The 20,561-nt window shown below is 36.2% G+C and overlaps 1 long non-coding RNA gene across 3 annotated transcripts in view; it reads left to right on the top strand.

Moving 5' to 3' along the window:
- LOC141385758 (uncharacterized) overlaps window positions 1–20,561 on the top strand; it is an 82,184-nt gene that overhangs the window by 31,218 nt on the left and 30,405 nt on the right. The window contains exon 3 of one of the 3 annotated variants that reach the window (XR_012406731.1): window positions 15,379–15,556. The exons of 1 other annotated variant lie outside the window; for it this stretch is intronic. This is a non-coding gene — a long non-coding RNA (uncharacterized lncRNA). Of the gene's footprint in view, window positions 1–1,953; window positions 2,029–15,378; window positions 15,557–20,561 lie in introns of all 3 variants that reach the window. One more of the 3 variants, XR_012406732.1, reaches the window with a different exon arrangement.

The following is a 20,561-nucleotide window of genomic DNA, read 5'->3' as shown; positions in this document are numbered from 1 at the left end:
CAGTGAGATCTATTGCAGGGTTGATTTGGAATGACCAGATGAATTGGGTGGACCAGAGGAGATATGGAAGCCAGATACACAGATAGCGGAACTTGGGAAATTGACGACAACCAGAGCAGGGACAAGAAGTACCTATGCTGGAGATAATAGGAGAGGAGAGCTAAGTAAACTGATTTAGTATATGACACAGGGCTCTATTTGAACAAATATATTCAGTTGTGTTTATATATATATATATATATATATATATATATATATATATATATATATATATATATATATATATATATATATATATATATATACAACTTGTATACATACAAATTCTGCTCTAGTTTCCAGCAATCGAATAAATGAACAATAATAACAAAGTGAGGTCAAAACTGAGTTACATCCAAACAACCAAACTTGTTTTTATTAAAACAAAAATAAATATGCATATAATAAATAATACTGCCAATAATAATAACATCATACAAATGCAAACTGTCGTACATAAACCGATAAAAAAGCCCCCGAGGTGAAGGCATGGAGGCAGTGGTTTTTATATTTATGTAGAAAATAATAATCCTCCTCATCCTGTGTGTATTAAGCAATGTGTACGTGTTTGAACCCACATAGGCGAATAAATAACGCACTCTTCACTGGAGTTTAGACCTGCTTTTAGTTAGTAAATGGCACAGTCTATTTCACTTCTTCAAAATAGCAACACGCCGACGATGCGCCTTAACAGACCTCTATTTAAGACCAGCACGCCCATGAGTCCACAAATGGCACAAATAGATTTGTAATTTAAACAATGTGGTACAAAACGTAAAAATTAGGGTTGCGCTGGTCTGAAAATAGCAACAAATCGCGTCATTCACGACTTGCAACTTATTGCACCGGGTGTACAATAGGGCTCTGACCGTGAGGAGAGTGCAATCCTTCGTAATGCATAAAGGTCGGGCACTGAATGGAACTGTTTTTTATGAGGTGATAACTGGTGATGATGTACAGGTGTGGGGCTAATTAGAATTCAGGTGACTGTGATCGTGGTGAGTGTGAAACAGTTAAGTATTGTAAAAACAATTATGTTAACTTAATCAGTTTGTGTTGGGACAACACATCCATTAGCTGAAATTAACAATGAGCAATACATTTGTTATGATATTTATCAATGCCACCATGGCCAAACAGATGCAACATTTTTTTTAATAACAATTAATGGATAATCTACATTCAAGCAGTTGTTCTTGCAGAATTCAGGCTTACCAGCGGACACCTTGACATTAATACAGCATCAAAAAATATATAATAAAACAAAGTTGCAAATCAATTTGACGTTAGGGGCGACATGGTTGCTCAGTGGTTGGCACTGTTGCCTCACAGCAAGAAGGTCACTGGTTCGAGTTCCGGCTGGGTCAGTTGGCATTTCTGTGTGGAGTTTGCATGTTCTCCCTGTGTTTGTGTGGGTTTTCTCCAGGTGCTTTGGTTTACCCCACAGTCCAAACACAAGCGCAATAAGTAAATTGTATTAACTAAATTGGTGTAGTGTATGAGTTTGAATGAGTGTGTATGGATGTTTCCAATACTGGGTTGCAGCTGGAAAGTCATCCGCTGTGTAAAATATATGCTGAATAAGTTGGCGGTTCAATCTGCTGCGGCGATCCCTGATGAATAAAGGGATGAAAAGAAAATGAATGAATAAATGCAAGACATTACGAAAGCAACTCGCTTGCAGCCAGCATTATATGATAACTACTTTGATGGACTGGTTGGAATATCACATTTTTGGCACTTCAGCTGTATAATGTGGACAGATTGGTAAAAGTGCCGGCTAATTTGATATAATTTATCTTATCCGATTTCACAAATAGACTATTTCTGTAAGATCCCAGAACTGAAATCATTTGGTGGAAAGCTTGAGGCTTCGTCAACTCAGTGTACTGACATTTGCAATTCGTCTTTCAGTTGGGGAGGATGTGTGAGCCTGTTTGCATCGGGAGGAGAGAGAATATTCACGCATGACCTACTCCACTGCCTCAGGTGATCCTGTCGGAAAATATATGAAGCATTTGCATTCACCCGCACTGATTACTGGTACTTACACCGCAAGCATTGATTTATATAAAAACACACTCTGTAAAACACACAATGATGCATACTGTAAACTATTGCAGCTTGTATCTGGCATGGATTAAAAAGGTAATTGGTAGGTGAGTTTGTCCTGCATTTCTGAGATCATATAATATATTTTTCTTGCAGGCTTTTCTCAGATTTTTTTCTTTGCAGGCTTTTCTCAGAATTGGGATTTGTTTTTATCATGCAATTTCGAGTCAACTTCTACTCTACTTTAATAACTTTTACTTTCAGAATTCTGGGTTTGTGTATTAAATGCAGTTGCAAGTTTAAATCATTCAATTCTGAGAAAAGATAAAATGTGGTATAATTAAAAATAAAATAGGTAAAATAGGCGAATAAATAACGCACTCTTCACTGGAGTTTAGACCTGCTTTTAGTTAGTCAATGGCACAGTCTATTTCACCTCTTCAAAATAGCAACGCGCCAATGATGCGCCTTAACACACCTCTATTTAAGACCAGCACACCAATGAGTCCACAAATGGCACAAATAGATTTGTTATTTAAACAATGTGGTACAAAACGTAAAAACTAGGGTATAAAATTAGGGTATTTATCATATAATATGATAAATATTAATAAAATTAAAATGGCAAGGTACAGATTGCCGTGGAAACTCAGAATTCTAAAATAAAAGTACAGAAATTAGCAAAATAATAATGATGAATAAACTGAGCAAAATAACAACAAAATATCTGGGTAAAAAAGGGTCAATTGTGAGATATAAATGCAGAATTCTAAAAAAAAAGGCACACTTGCGAGACATAAAATTTAATATCTGAATTTAAAATGAGATAAAAAAATTCAGAGGAAGTCATAAGCTCAAGATATAAATATAATTGTATAAATTTAACTCAGATTTTCAAGAATTGTGAGATGTAAATTATAATATGTAAAACTCTAAATTGTGAGATGTAAACAGATTTGCAAGATGTAAGCTTTTGATTGGGATGCAAAGAGTTTCCTAAAAGTCGACGCCAAAATATTCATTCATTCATTCATTCATTCATTTTCTTTTCAGGTTAGTCCCTTTATTAATCCGGGGTTGCCACAGCAGAATGAACCGCCAACTTATCCAGTACATGTTTTTTATGCAGCGGATGCCCTTCGAGCCGCAATTCACTACGGACAATTTAGTTTACCCAATGCATGGAGAACATGCAAACTCCACACAGAAACGCCAACTAACCCAGCCGAGGCTCGAACCTGTGACCTTATTGCTGTGAGGCGACAACACTACCTACACTACCTACTACCCTTAATTTATTTAATAAGAATTAAGGCTCATATAATGATTTACAGTGTTTCAATTAAGTCACCGTTTAAGTTAAATATGTTATGATTTTAGCGGCATGCTAACTCAGTGGTTAGCACTCACAGCAATAATGTCACTGGTTCAAGTCCTGGCTGGGCCAGTTGGCATTTCTGTGTGGAGTTTGCTTGTTCTCTCCATGTTGTTGTGGATTAAATAAACTAAATTGGCTATAGTGTATGAGTGCAAGAGTGTATGGGTGTTTCCCAGTACTCGATTGGGTATCCGAAGCGTAAAACATATGCTGGAATAGTTGGCGGTTCATTCCACCATGGTGACCCCTGATAAATAAGGGACTAAGCCGAAGGATAATTAATTAATTATTGAATGTTATGATTTCAAATAATTGACTCGCAGCTGCATGTTTAAATCGTGCAATTCTAATAATAAATAAGGAATAATTTAAATTTTAAAAACATTTAGAAATAATAAATTATATTTATTAATATTTATAAGATGAAAATGGCAAGATACAGACAGCTGTGTGATTTCTAAGATAAAGGTGCGTACATGAAATAGCCTACAAATTCACAATTGAGTAAAACAATAACAAAATATGTTGAAAAGGGTAAAATTATATTATAAAAAGTCATACTTGTGAGATATAAAATTTAAATCCTGACCTTTAAATGCAAAATTCAGATAATAAAGTCATAAGTCATTCATTCATTCATTTTCTTGTCAACTTAGTCCCTTTATTAATCTGGGGTCGCCACAGCGGAATGAACCGCCAACTTATCCAGCAAGTTTTTAAGCAGCGAATGCCCTTCCAGCCGCAGCCCATCTCTGGGAAACATCCACACACATACATTATGGCCTACTCAATTCACCTGTACCACATGTCTTTGGATTGTGGGAGAAACCGGAGCACCTGGACGAAACCCACGCAAACGCAGGGAGAACATGCAAACTCCACACAGAAACACCAACTGAGCCGAGGCTCGAACCAGAGACCCAGCGACCTTCTTGCTGTGAAGCGACAGCACTATCTACTGCGCCACTGCTTCACCTAAAGTCATAAGTCATTCATGACTGCAACCGCAACCCATCACTGGGAAAAAGTCATAAGTACAAGATATAAATATTAGATAAATATCCCAATCAGGTTTTTTTTTGCCCCTGATTCCGAGTTCTTTTATTTTGAGTATCTACCAATACCAAAAGCCAATTTGATACTTTTATAATGCTAAAAAAAAAAGAAGAGTGAAGAACCAGATCCAGGATGCTCCTTATTTTTTTATTTAATTCACTTTATTTTAACATTCAGCAACTCTGTTAACAAAAAGAGCACTTCTGTGAGGTAGCTTGAACAATCGAGTAATTCTTTCATTCATTTTCTTGTTGGCTTAGACCCTTTATTAATCCAGTGTCGGCACAGCGGAATGAACCACCAAATTATCCAGCAAGTTTTTACGCAGCGGACGCCCTTCCAGCCGCAACCCATCTCTGGGTTCACACTTTCACACACACACTCATACACTACGGATAATTTAGCCTACCCAACTCACCTGTACCGCATGTATTTGGACTATGGGGAAAACCGGAGCACCCGGAGGAAACCCACGCAAATGCAGGGAGAATAATAAATCGAGTAATAAATAACATCAATTCTTCACTTTTCAACTTTTCGTCCTGATTGGGAGGTGATCAGATCTGGACATCCTAATAAATATAATTGTGAGATGTAAACTTGAAAAAAAAGTCATGAATGCAAAATGTAAACTCCAAATTGTGATACATAAACAGGTTTGCAAGTTGTAAACTCTTAATAGCGAGGCAAAAAGGGTCCAAGGGTCTGATTTATAAAATCTGCATAGAATTTAATTGATTTAATAAGGATTATGGCTCCTATAATGATTTAATTTAATCCTATAATGAGTAGTTAATCAAGTCAGTATCTAAGCTAAATATTTTTACTTGAAGTTTACTTACAGCTGTGCACATTCTCCCATCAAGTTTTACTGATCACAACTTCTGTGTGTGTATGCACAATTTTTCCCAAATCTTCCCTGTTTTCCCTCAGAATTGTATGTAAAGTCAAAATTATCAGCTAAAAGTCCAAAAATACATTTTACATCCATTAATTTAGGTTTGCATCCAAAATCTTAGTTTTGCATCCAAACTTAGCATATAGACTGCAGAGTAATCATTGCTTTAGGGCATATCGACATACATGCAATCTAATAGGCAGGCATGGAGACAAATATGACTTTAACCGCAGGCACATTATGGAAAATTATGGGTGTTATGGGATATGAAGATGCAGTCTATTATGAGAGACTTAATGTGATCTCAAAGCATTGTGCATGCAGATTGGCCAAAACAAGCAATGAAATGCGCAACAGCAGATGGTTATGTGGTCAGTTCACTCCCCAAATGAAATACAGCGGCGCCATTTAGACACTCAAACAGAGACAATGAAGTGCAAAGACTAGAAGTTAGATGAAACATGATGTAAAGATACTTCCATTCTGGTTGACTCAAAAAAAAAAAGAATTTTTGCTGCTTGGTCAGTTTGGATAATTAAAATGATCTAATTCAACATTTTTTTAAATGTAAATTTAATTAATTCATTAGGATTAGGGTTAATTTTTGGTGGAAATTACTAAACAGAAACTGATGCAAGTGACACATGCAGTATAAGTTAGTTATATGGATCCTGGAATCTGGAATCTGTCTCCATATTGTTCCCTTTTGTATTTTTCCTTCCTGCATGACAGTTTTCTTCTATCCTACAGATAAAAGCAATAATCCCTCTTCTCCAGCAAACCTGTCACTCACATTAGATTGCATCAGTTAGCAAAGATGTTTTTGTTTGGGAAAGCACCTGACACATCTACAGTTCTTTGTGGATTGTATTCCCTCTCGTAACTGTATAATGGATTCATTATTATTCATTATATTTTTGTTTACTCATGTTCTGATTACAAGTAAAATGTTAGTTTTAAATACATTAATATATAAACAGTTAGAATTGCGGAGGCCTACAAACTCACAATTGGGAGAAATAACACAAGTGAGAAAAGGTCAGACAGACAGATCTATCTATTGTTATTGTATAGATAGATAGATAGATAGATAGATAGATAGATAGATAGATAGATAGATAGATAGATAGATAGATAGATAGATAGATAGATAGATAGATAGATAGATAGATAGATAGATAGATGAAAATTGGGTTGACGTCAGAACTCAACATCAGGCCAACGTCAATTTCCAACGTCAGACAGACATTGCATTTTGGTTACTTTCCAACACAACCTAAAAACAACAAATTATCAACGTCTAATGATGTTACAGCATGACATTGTGTGGATGTTGCCAATGTGACGTCAATCAGACGTTGAATTTTGGTTGCCATACCTGACAAATAAATGTCAGTATTTGATGTCAATATGACATTGGTTTAAGATGTTGGCTCGACGTTGGCTTGGATTTTGGTCACTTTCCAACACAACCTAAAATCAACCAAAGATCAACATCTAATAATGTTTCAGCTTGATATTCTGTGGATATTATCACTATGATGTCTATCAGACGTTGGATTTTGGTTGCCATACCTCACAAATAAATGTCAGTATTTGACGTCAATATGACGTTGGTTTAAGATGTTGGCTTGACGTTGGATTTTGGTCACTTTCCAAAACAACCTAAAATTAACAAAACATCCACGCCATTTCTCGTCATTATTAGACGTCAAAATAATATTGTCCTTAGATGCTGCAGACTTAAATCTAACCTAAAATTAACATATTATGACGTTGTGTGTCTGCTGGGATAACATTAATCAAACAAGCAGTAAAAAACTTGAATGTTACAATATCAAAACATAATATTGATCAAAGAATGCTGAAAACATAATTGGTCCCAGCATATGCTAATAGTAAGAAATGTTGTTGAGACTGGTTACTGTGATTGAAAGGAAATAATGATGTATATAATGTGCAGTTTCTTGCACTTTCTTGATTGCTTTGATTCACAAGACATCAATTTATCGATATCAAATCGGTAGCAGATAGATAGATAGATAGATAGATAGATAGATAGATAGATAGATAGATAGATAGATAGATAGATAGATAGATAGATAGATAGATAGATTTCATTTATGTATAACTATCCTACTTTTATACTGCAAAGATAAATCCCAGAAGGCACAGGACATCAACACAACATCAGATTGATGTTGTATCCCAATATCTTGGGACATTGCATTTTGATCGGAAATGAAAATTGGGTTGACGTCAATACCCAAAATCAAGCCGTCGTTAATGTCCAACGTCAGACAGACATAGCAATTTGGTTACTTACCAACACAACGTAAAAACAACAAAATATCATCGTCAATATCAATATTATGTGCAATATTAAAACGTAATATTGATCAAAAATGCTGAAACCTTAATTGGTTCCAACATATGCTAATAGTAAAGAAATGTTGCTTGGACTGGTTGCTGTGAATGAAAGGAAATAATGTATATAATGTTCAGTTTATTGCACATTGTTGATTGTTTTTGATTCACAAGACATGTCTCATTAATAAATACAGGTATTTATTTTGTTTTGTCTGCAACTCTCAAATTGCTGGTTGCCACTGACATTTAATAAATCACCAAGGATTTCTGTTTGAGCTAAAATTCTTCTTTAATGTTCTACTAAAGAATATGATCTGAAGAAAAAAAGGACAAGGATAATGCATTCATCTGTGTCCCTCATGTCATTCTCTGTGGGGTCCTCTGGGAGTATAGGGTCAGGTCGGAGCAGAAGCTTGCTTCACATAGCTTGCAGTATGTTATTTTCCACAGGGCTGGCCTTTGTCACTGGATATGTTCGTTTATTTTATGGACAGAATTTCTAGGTGCAGCCTAGGGCTGGAGGGGGTCTGGTTTATGGACCACAGGATATCATCTTTGCTATTTGCAGAGGATGCTTTCCTGTTGGGTGCATCAGGCCTGAACCTGCATAGTGTTGACAGGGACCGTTTGCAGCCGAGTGACACAGCAATGTGGTCAGTGTACCAGTCTTTTTGCGTGAAGAAGGAACTGAGACAATAGGCAAAGCTCTCATTTAACTGATCAATGCAGGTTTCTACTCTATGGTCATGAGGTTTGGGTCATGACACAAAGAACAAGGTTTAATCCCAAGGTTCACATAATCTTGGATCTGGCAGATGGTTGTTGTTGTTGGTTGTTGTTTACCTGCAACTTCTAAATGATTTAGGCTCAACATTCTCAAGCCAACCAATGTCTTAGACTGTAGCTTTACATTTGGCCAGAGTAGAACTGGTCACCTCGACTGAGCTTGCTTACTCCCAAGGTTTGTTCACCACTTTCATCAGTTGATGGATTATTGCTTGCTACTGTCACTTCTGGATTGTAGTTTTTTTTTTTTTTTTTTTAAACAATTAATCCACGTTCCTACTTACTTCATGGTCATGATGTTTGGGTCATGATTGAAAGTACAAGATCTCGGATAAAAGGTTTAATCCCAAGGTTCACATAATCTTAGAGTTGGCAGAAGGTTGTTGTGCTCATTGATAAGTCAAGAACACAGGACTGATTCTTGCAAATACCCCAGTGACAGGCAAACCCCTGCAATGATCCCTTTGGCAAGTTTGAAGTGATAACCCTACATGGATCTGCAACTTCTACATGATGAATGTTTATCATTCATTAGCCAACCAATGTCGTAGACTGCAGCTTTACTCCTTTATGTTTGGCCAGAGGAGAACTGGTCACCTCGACTGAGCCTGGTTTCTCTCAAGGTTTGTTGAGAATCAGAAATATCAGAATCAGAATCTTTATTACCAGTATACAAAATACAATGAAATTTGCCTTTGCCCTTCCTTTTATTGCAGTCTTAATTATCTAAAACAACAGTTAAAGATAACAATTAAAGTTATTGTCGATTAAAAAGACCACAACATTAGTAATATTGTTCACCAATTTTGTCAATTGGTAAAGTTTTGGTTCTTTGCTACTGTGACCTCAGTAGCAATCCATGTTCCCATTCTCATCATAGTCGACCGAAAGGACAAGATCTCAGATACAAAGTTTAATCGCAAGGTTCACATAATTCGGCACATGGTTGTCGTGCTCATTGAATCAAGACCGCAAACTCCCTCAAGACTCCTGCAAACACCCCAGTATCTGCATTGATCCTTTGGCTAGTCTGTAGTGTAGACCTGCAGCTTCTAAATGATCAAGTTAACCAATGTCTTAGCTTTGCCAATTTACATTTGGCCAGAGGAGAACTGGTCACATTGATTGACCCTGGCTTCTACCAAGGTTTGTTGGCCACTTCCATCAATTAATAGAGTTTTGGTACAATTCAATTTAATTCCCCTTTATTTTTTATAGCGCTTTTACAATGTAAATTGTGTCGAAGCAGCTTCACATAGAAGATCATAGTAAATTGAAACAGTGTCAGTTCAGTTTTTAGTGTTTAAGTTCAGTTTAGTTTAGCTCAGTTTAGTGTGTTAATAATCACTACTGAGAGTCCAAACACTGAAGAGCAAATCCATCGATGCGCAGCTCTACAGATCCCGACCCATGTAAGCCAGTGGCGACAGCGGCGAGGAAAAAACTTCACCAATTACCGAAAGTGAAGAATTAAAAAACCACGAGAGAAATCAGGCTCAGTTGGGCACGACCATTTCTCCACTGGCCAAACGTCTTGTGCAGAGCTGCAGTCTAGGCGCCGGAGGCTGGAGAATGCTGGACCTCTGCAAAGACTCGTCTGTCCTTGGAGGATCACTGGAATCAGTCTCATGCTCTCAACTCCTTCATGATCACCACAGCAGCTGCTCAGGATACGGCCTGGTCCAGGATTATGGAAACCTTGGGATCATCTCGTCGCTGGTCTTGGACCGAATCAGTGGCACTACATAGTCTGAGGACCTCGGGATGAGTATCCCCAGGTGGAAATAGAGAATAAGTTTCTTGCCACTGTCACCTCTGGCTTGCTTGGTTGGGGCTACATTATAAAAGTGATATAGAAATAAAGAAGATTTTATCTATCAGGTGGAAGCAATTAGCTTCCTTCTGGACACCTACCTGGGGAAGTTTTCTGAGCTTGTCTCACTGGGAAGAGGTCCCAGGGAAGACCAGTGACATGTTGTAAGGACTATGACTCCTGGATTGCCTAGAAATTTCTTGTGATTCCCTTGGTAGTGCTGGAGAAAGTGAGGGAAGTCTGAGATTCCCTGTTGAGACTGCTGTTCTTGCAATCTGGCCCAGGATAAGCAACTGATGATAGATGGGAGAAGAGAAAGTCATGGTCTTCCTGAGGGTGAGTAAATGAACAAAACATAATCATTTGGTGGGTGATATACCCATTTAATGATGTAATCAAATTATTTTGTTATAAAAAATATAAAAAAAACATGGTTTGTTGAGTTATAAATGGAAGAGTTATTTTTATATTGGCATTCAGAACATTCCAATAATAGAAAAACTAACATTTTATTCTGGATCCTCTTTCACAAAGCTATCATGTCTGGAGATGGGGCGATGCAGTGGCGCAGTGGGTAGTGCTGTCGCCTCACAGCAAGAAGGTTGCTGGGTCGCTGGTTCGAACCTTGGCTCAGTGGGCGTTTCTGTGTGGAGTTTGCATGTTCTCCATGCCATCGTGTGGGTTTCCTCCGGGTGCTCCAGTTTCCCCCACAGTCCAAAGACATGCGGTACAGGTGAATTGGGTAGGCTAAATTGTCCGTAGTGTATGAGTGTGTGTGTGTGAATGTATGTGTGGATGTTTCCCAGAGATGGGTTGCGGCTGGAAGGGCATCCGCTAGAGGTGTGAACCTATACTGGTCTCATGGTTCGGTTCGATTACGATTGTCATGCCATCGATTCGGTTCAATTCGATATCTCGGTGCATCACGGTGCATTGACGATGCTTTCTTTATACAGTGTTATATTTTAGGGGGGAGGCTATAACATGCTGTCTGTATAAACACACAGACACACAGCACCACACTGTCTCTCATTCAAACACATTCACAAACATAGACAGCATCAAACAAACAAACAAACACACACATACACAAACACACACACTTAAGCCCTTGCAATGGGGAGAGCTCGCGCTGAGCGGAGCAGAAAAACGAAAAAAATAAGCACTTTTCCGACGGTCCCTTACTGAGAGCTCCTCTCAGCGCGAGCTCTGCCGGCTAAAGTAAACGCAGATTGCGAGGGCTTAAACGGAGCAGTGCTCGTAATGTCGAGCGAAAAAAAGAAAAACAGCTGTGAAACATATCTAGCTTTGTCTTTCTGTAGGAAACACACTTTAGATCTTTTTAGGGTAAGAGGTTTTTGAGTTATTGCCGTCTATAACTGAATGTGTGTCAGGAATATGGAAAACAAATCCAACTGAACCGCGCTCATTTCTGGCGCCCCACTGGATATACAGCGCCCTTAGCATTTGCCTATGGTGCCTATGCCACGGGCCGACCCTGAGTTGGCTGAGTGTTGTAAATACCGGCGCTCACCTCCCTCGCGACAGAGCGCATAGAAGATAAATGACGTCAGTACATAATAACCGGTTATGATTATTACTGAATCGATACCGAATTGTCCGCGTCTGCATCGCGGTGCACAGAAGAAACAATTAATTTTGACACCCCAAGCATCCGCTGTGTAAAAACTTGCTGGATAAGTTGGCGGTTCATTCCTCTGTGGCGACCCTGGATTAATAAAGGGACTAAGCTGACAAGAAAATTAGTGTACCTATATGATGTGCTTATTTAAGAAAAAAAAATCAAAAAAGTTTGTAAGATAACTGGGTTAGGGACTGTAAAATAATTGACCACTGGCCGATTTTTTATAGTGTAAATGTATGATTTTTATTTTAGCAGTTTGTAAGATGTCCACAATAAAATAGAAAACTTCTCCTGTTGTGTTTTACAGGAGAATAAAATGATAATTCCATTTTAGACTAACCTTTTCCTTCAAAGTCCTGAGAAATAAAAGTTTCCATTGAACATTTGTTTTTTTTCTGCATATTGTTCATGCAATATCTTCACAGCACATAAAAAAAAACATACACATTGTGTGAAAATAAAGATGTCGTGAACCCTCCATGGCAGAAAATGTTAGTCAAACATGTCTGCCCATAAGATGCCAAACATCAACGCTCAATAAATTAGCAGCCAGCTGTATGCAAAGTGCCACAGAAAAGCGAGTAACAAAGTCTTCACATCAGCGAATGTTTCTTCGACACATCTTTGTTACCCCAGAAACATCAACCTCAGAAAAGCCTCTCAAAGCAAACCTGACACCACACCTACCTTCAAAAGGAATATCTAATCAGCGCAGCGTGTCGACTGCCATTTGCCTTCCATCTTTCCTCACGCACACCCACTTCGTTTTCCCACATAATTCTCTCTCTTTCCAATCAAACATTTCTTTCTCTTGCTCTTTAAATATTTATCACAGAGCCCATGAGGACTGTGTCAGAGGTGTCATCGCACACTCTAGATCAAATCAACATCCATTTCCCATTCAGACCTGTTTAGAAACACTCAGGAGTATGTTTCCCAAAACCATTGTTAGCCAAGTTTGCAAGTCATTACAAACATATTTGGTATTTTCTGAATCCATCGTTCCAACAAACATTAGCAAAGAGTATCGAAATCTTGGAAGGATGGTTGAAACTACATATCAAGAGCCACAGTGTTTCTCTGAATATAGCTCTAGATGTGTACTTTCAACCATCCATTCAGGATTTTAATGCTGTTTGTGAGTTAGTTTCTGGCTGTGTATACTCTAAGGGTGTACTCACACTAGGCCAGGGGTGCTCAATCCTGTTCCTGGAGATCTACTTTCCTGCAGAGTTCAGCTCCAACCCTGATCAAACACAACTAAACCAACCAAGTAGGACCTGAAGGAGCACTTAGTATTTAAAGACAAGTGCTTATGATTAAGGTTGCAACTGAAGTCTGCAGGAAGGTAGATCTCCAGGAACAGGATTGGGTTAAGCTATTTGAACCATGACCGCATTGCCTGGGCTATTTGTGCTTTGGCATGGTATGCTTGTAGTGTGAGTGCAAAGGGTGCCTAAGCGCAAAACTGAAGACACAACATTACTTTTAAGGGACTTTTCTTATGGATTTATCAAACATTCTTTCTTCTCAATGAACACAAACGGTCATATTTTATTAAAGATGCAACCGCTTGCTGCACGACAGCTGCCACTTTTAGCAAACCTCCTAATATGTTAAGCATGATGACTTTGGGAAAGTACGATCATCAAAAGTGGTGGATCTGTTTAACAAACAATTTGACTGTATGTCAACGTATCCAAAAGGGGGAATAGTCGCGCCCTGTTCAATGCAACCGTACCAAGTTTGAGTACTTAAGTGTCTTAAATTATTTTAAATGTCTTATATTGTCTGGGGTGTTTTTGTGATAAACTTTGTAGAACTTAATAATACACTACCAGTAAATGTTTTTGTTATTTTACAGACTTTATTTCTCTCTATATAATTTTTTTTTATACCTTACATTATTTCAAACTAATGCAAGCTATATATATATATATATATATATATATATATATATATATATATATATATATATATATATATRTATATATATATATATATATATATATATATATATATATATATGTATGTATATATATATATATATATATATATATATATATATATATATATATATATACATACATATATATATATATATACATACATACATACATACATACATACATACATACAGTTTAAATCAGAATTATTAGCCCCCTTGTTTATATTTTTCTCCAATTTCTGTTTGACGTAGAGAAGATTTTTTTTCAACACATTTCTAAACATAATAATTTTAATAACATATCTCTGATAACTGATTTATTTTATCACTGCTATGATGACAGTAAATAAAATTTCACCAGATATATTTCAAGGCATTTCTATACAGCTTAAAGTGACATTTAAAGGCTTAACTAGGTTAATTAGGTTAACTAGGCAGGTTAGGGTAATTAGGCAAGTCATTGTATAATGATGGTTTGTTCTGCAGACTATCAAAAACAAAAATCGCTGAAAGGGGCAAATAATATTGACCTTAAAATGGCTTTAAAAATTTTTTATTCTAGCCGAAATAAAACAAATAGGACTTTCTATTTTCTACTATCTGTTGTCACCATATATATATATATATATATATATATATATATATATATATATATATATATATATATATATATATATATATATATATATATATATATATATAGTGTAGTTTTAATTTGTATAATTTAAAAATGTATCTGTACTGTATATGCAAGGTTTTTCATATTTTGTAAATCATGTTTTTGTAGAACTTTTTTTATTTTTATTATTTCCTATTTATTTATGCTTTTGAATTGCATCATGGAACCTTAATTTTTCTTCCAACAACAGTAAACTTTGAAAAGCGTGACTTTTATTAACATTTTCAATAGTTTAAAGAGATATATTGTCTGGGTTGGTGTTGTATATTACATTACAAAAACCTTGTAATAAGCCGCCAGTACATTTTCTGTTATATTATTTTTTTTTTCTGACTTATTACTCCATATATTTTGTTATGCATTATACTATTTCAATCGACTAAAATGTAAATAAAGTCACCTTGTTAAACTATACAGTTCAACATCAAAAGCTGACATAGCAGAGATCAAGTTTCCATAATGCAATTCACAACCATAAATAAATGAAAACACTTGAGAATAACAAAATGGAGAAACTTTTATTTAACAGATAGTTTTGAAAGTGTGATGTTTGAGTGTATGAAACTTGTATAAATAGGTCTTTGAAATAGTAATAATATTAATAATAATAATAATATTAAAACAATTGTCTACTGAAAAAAATAATAGTAATATTAATTTCTCAATATAAATGCAGATATATGCACCAAATGAATGAAAATAATTTTCCATTAGGGCAATGCAGTGGCACAGTGTTGTTACCTCACAGCAAGGAGATCGCAGGTTCGAGCCTCGGCTGGGTCAGTTGGCGTTTCTGTGTGGAGTTTGCATGTTCTTCCTGCATTCGTGTGGGTTTCCTCCGGGAGCTCCGGTTTCACCCACAGTCCAAAGACATGCGGTACAGGTGAATCGGGTAAGCTAAAATTGTCCGTAGTGTTATGAGTGTGAATGAGTGTGTATGGATGTTTCCCAGAGATCGGTTGCAGCTGGAAGGGCATCCGCTGTGTAATACATATGCTGAATAAGTTGGCGGTTCATTCTGCTGTGTCAACCCTGGATTAATAAAGCGACTAAGCCGACAAGAAAATGAATGAATTTTCCATTATTTTATTATATTTGATTTATACATGAGATTAGCCTACATGTTAGCTATTGTAAGTGGCTTTTAGTTTTAGAATAGTGCAGAAGTGTCCTGGAGAGCCGATGTCCTGCAAAGCTTAGTTCCAACCCCAATCAGACATACCCTGGATAGGTAATCAAGCTCTTACTAGACTTTCTAGAAGCATCCTTGCAGATTTTAGCAAGTTTTAGCTAAAATCTGCAGTACACCAGCCCTTCAAAACTGAATTTGGACACCCCTGGAGTAGAGTACTCTCAATAATGTTTGTAGAAGAAATATAGACCCTTTGTGTGCCGTTTACCTACGCATTAAAGCAACATCAATAATGATAAATTTAGAGCATCATTACAGATGCTTTACAATTTAAGACAATCAAGCTGTAGAATGGCCTAGCCAATCACCTGACCTGAATCCGATAGAAAATACTAAACAAAGTCCAGATTTGATAGACGAGACCCACAGAATCATCAAGATTTTTACACTCTGTTGAAGTCTAATAAAATCACACCTGAGCAATTTATGTGACTTCATCTACATATCTAACATCCTTACATCATTACAGATGTTTTACAATTTAACAAACTAGCTTCAAATAATAGATCTGCGATCAAGCACTTGTCACAACATCATTCATTTCCCAAACAATGCATCATACTATAATAGTTTACCCACGAGTTACATCGTTGTTTGGGTAACACATCCCTGGCTGGGAGAGAATTGATGTCCCAACCAGGTAACCAGGTCCCAAGTGCAGTGGGAGTCCATTCGAGGACAAGCTGGTTATGTGAATGGGTCCTTTGGGTGCACCAGCCCTTTAAGAGAGCCTCGGCCCCCCGGAGATGACAGGCTGTAATCCTGCTAAACGAATAGACTGTGGTAAGAGAGGACGGGGCATGGCACATCTGTCTCTGCTCTGTAGCAAATCCCTCACTTTGAGATCCAGTGAGGGATCACTGCTTATACAGAGAGATATACAGCATAAGGACAGGGATAGAGACGCTGATTCCGGTTGGCAGTATTTCACTGTTTACGATGCGTTCTGTGTGCTGAGGTCAAACTGGTTCGCTGGATGTCTAACACCATGTCTCTTTCATGACTTTATCTTTGTTGAATGATTTAAAAGGAGTATTTTGTTGTCGTCTAAATGATGGCTTATCTGAAAAATGAATGTCCTGTCATCGTTTACTTGCCCCTTATATCATTAAAAACCCATAAACAGATCTTAAAGTATCCTAAAGCAATATTTTTTTCATGTTTGACCATATGAAATAACAATCTCTTGCATTGTGTACAAACATACACAATGTGTCTCCCAGAAAATATTTGCATTCATTCTCCCTAATCCTACTACCTAATGCATAAACCCAAACTCAAATGACTTTTTAGTGAGTTAAAATCTTAGTTAATGGTTTGTTAATTGCAAGAATTGCAACATAAAGTAAAGTGTGACAAAATTATATAGGTGACTTATTAAAAGATTTGGCAAAATGCAAGATTACCTCATGAATGCATAGCAGGAAAGAACACTGATGTTAGAGTAATGCTTTTTTCAATAATTATGATGTATCAAGCTAGTCCATGTCTTTTTTTTATAGTAAACAAACCCTAATAACACTGACCAATCACAGCACATACATGACATCTATTTTTACCTATAAATATATCAGGCCTTATTATCTAAGCATTACACTGCTTTTTAACTTTGAGTTATTGTCTTGTTTCTAGTCTACATATCTAAAACTTCTTACATCAAGAAGCATTTTCTAAAAAAAAAACTAAAAGTATTGCCTTGTTTTCAGAAATAATCTGTCAAAATTATATTATATATTATTATATTATTATATACAATATTATTCTATTTAAATCCAAAAACTAAGATTAATTAGCTTACCCTATCGGAAAGACTATTTTGCTTGTCTTAAAGGAAAAGCTCAAATTATTTTGACATCTTATTTCTGAAAAGGATTTTTTTTTGCAGTGTTAAAGTCACATTAAAGCATTAACATTAAAGTCACCAATCTCACTATCTAAACCTAAACATAACCTTATCTTTAAAACATGAAATGTTGAAAAAAAAAGATCTACATATCTAAATTAATGTCTTCCTTAATGTGTTGTACATCTATTATCTCATGTTATAAATAAAATACACTGAACTCAAGTTAATTCCTGATAGTTCATGACATACTAATGAATGAATAAATGCATAATTCACACATGAGTTCCTGCACTTTACCGTAAAGTGTTGCCATATTTTCTTTTTCAGTAACACTTTATTTTAAGGTACAACTCACACCATTGCCAACCCATTATAAGACTTTAAACTCAATAGAGTATTATTTAATATCATTATAATAGTTATTAAGGTAGTTGTTGGTTTTAGAAATTGAGTAGGATTAGTGATCTAGAATATATCAAGATAAATATTAATAAACAGCCAATATATCGAGACAGGGGTCTATTATACTTTACCTGAAAATCACAAAGCAGGTCATCCTGCCAGAAACTAAATCTTTCAGCTTAATATTAAAGCTTAAAATAGGGCAGTCAACCAGTCAAGCCTTTATTTAACACAACAATCCGAACAAAGCACAACATTGAGCTTTACTGAAGCTCAGTTTTTTTATTTTTTTATTTAAAAACTAATATTTCCTCCCAATTTCTATCCCTTTAGTGGCTTCATATGAACTATCCCTTTACATGTACGTATTACAGTCTATAGCTGTTGATTTTAATAGATTTCATCATAAATGAACAGAGAAAGGGTTTTCATACACTTAAAATGTATGTGTGTGGCTGCTGTACCTCAAAATCACGATTTTGCTTAGTCTATAACTCTGTCTATGCATTGATGTATTAATAACGTGTTAAATTTTCCCGTTCATTTGTTTAAACCAAGAAAGAGACAAATTGCATTGTACTGTCTATTGAAATCGACAGCGTGCCACAGCTGCGGTCCATAAACAATGTAGTTGTAAATTATTTTCCCAATAACAAGCATGACCTACATCCCGGTTCAATTCTTTCTTAAATTACCTGCTGTATTACACCCCCTGAACCCATATGAATGTTTGCAATTTGCTCGGTGTGCCTGCGAGTTCATTGATTGTTATGTATGACTACATAAACATGAATATTTGCTTGTGGCGAATCCATAATCTGCCGCCTCATCTGGTAGACACGCATGCACTGATTCTCCTCCTGTTAGTTAAAGGTCAGCCGGGACTGTCATGCAGTTATGGAGGCATTTTCCATGTGTGGGTATTATTGCTGTTTCCATCATGAGCGTATGAATAAAGGGTGGGGAAAAGTGTCGCTGCATACAGTGAAATTATTAGTAAAAGTATTGAACGTCATCGTTTTTCTAAGAAAACATATTTCTGAAGGTGCTGTTGACTTGAAATTTTAACCAGATGTTGGTAATAACCAACAAAATACATATAAGAAAACAAAAAATAATTTGTTAACTCATTAAGTTACTCATTAAGTTAAGTAACTCATTAAGTTATGTGTAATAAAATTAAATGAGGGTAAAAGCATTGGACACATGTAGAAAGGGAGGTGTAGAAATTCAGTGAAAGCCCAGGTAGCATCTGAAATCTTTCAGTAGTTCTTCAGCAATCCTCATTGTAAATGAATATTAGCTGCTTTGGTCCAACATCTAAATTATCAGGATGATGAAGATGAAACCAGGGTGGACATTTCAGCAAGACAATGATCCAAAACACAGCCAAGGACAATCTCAAATGCTTTTAGAGAAAGACAGTCAAGCTGTAGAATGGCCCATCCAATCACCTGACCTAAATCTAATAGAAAATACAAAATAAAGCTCAGATTTGATAGATGAGACCCACAGAATCAAGATTTTTACACTCTGTTGAAGTCTGATAAAATCACTCCTGAGCAATGCTTGTGACTTCATTCACCACATGAGAGGCATATTTAAGTTGCCAAAACCAAAAAGCCTTTCTCTTTGTGTCATCACATTGTCATTAACTAATTTTTCAGCTTATTTTATTATTATTATTATTTTTTTTTTTGTATTGGATTTGGGGTTTTACAAAATCTGGTTCAACTCTATGTCAACAGCTCCTTTAGAAATGTTATGACATCAATAAAAAAAGAAATAAAAAAAGAAATAAATTATAAAATAAAAATAAAGCCAATTGATTGATATCAAATGGGAAATGCAATTGATATTAAATGCAAATGAATAATAAACAGCCTGAATTGTAATGTCTAGCGCCCCCCTATGAGAATAAAATGCCCCTTCAGTAATGACATCCTGGCGCCGGGCCTGCATGAAGTACCGTTCTATTGTAATAAGGCAAAGCTAAAAATCTATGCTTAAACCGCCACCCATTGGCCAAAAGCTTCTGGCGCACGTAGGTACCTCCATTGGCGTTAAGAACGGCGGTAAAGGAAACATTTTGAAGTAGTGACATCTGTAAGTAAATTGAATAAACAAAATTTGTACATGGTGTGTGTGTGTGTGTGTGTGTGTGTGTGAGAGAGAGAGTCAACTTGAATATTTAAGTTCACTAAGCTTAAACCATGTTCATTACACTTGAATTATAAAGTCCTATTAGCATCATTCTTAATTACATTACAACAACTTATCTATTTAAGTTAACTAGATCACGCTATTCAGGCCCGGATTAAAAACACATGGGCCCCTGGGCACATTGTCTTGCAAGGCCCCCTACCTGGCCGCACCCCTATTGTTGAATTAAAAAAATAAGAATGATATAATAATTTTTAAATAAAATGAGTCTTTAATTTGTTGCCCACATATTTA

This window comes from Danio rerio, chromosome 5 (genome assembly GCF_049306965.1).
Source record: "Danio rerio strain Tuebingen ecotype United States chromosome 5, GRCz12tu, whole genome shotgun sequence".
In the NCBI taxonomy this organism is placed as follows: Eukaryota; Metazoa; Chordata; class Actinopteri; order Cypriniformes; family Danionidae; genus Danio; species Danio rerio.
The sequence above is the reverse complement of the archived record's forward strand: the minus strand, read 5'-3'. Positions and strand labels throughout refer to the sequence as shown.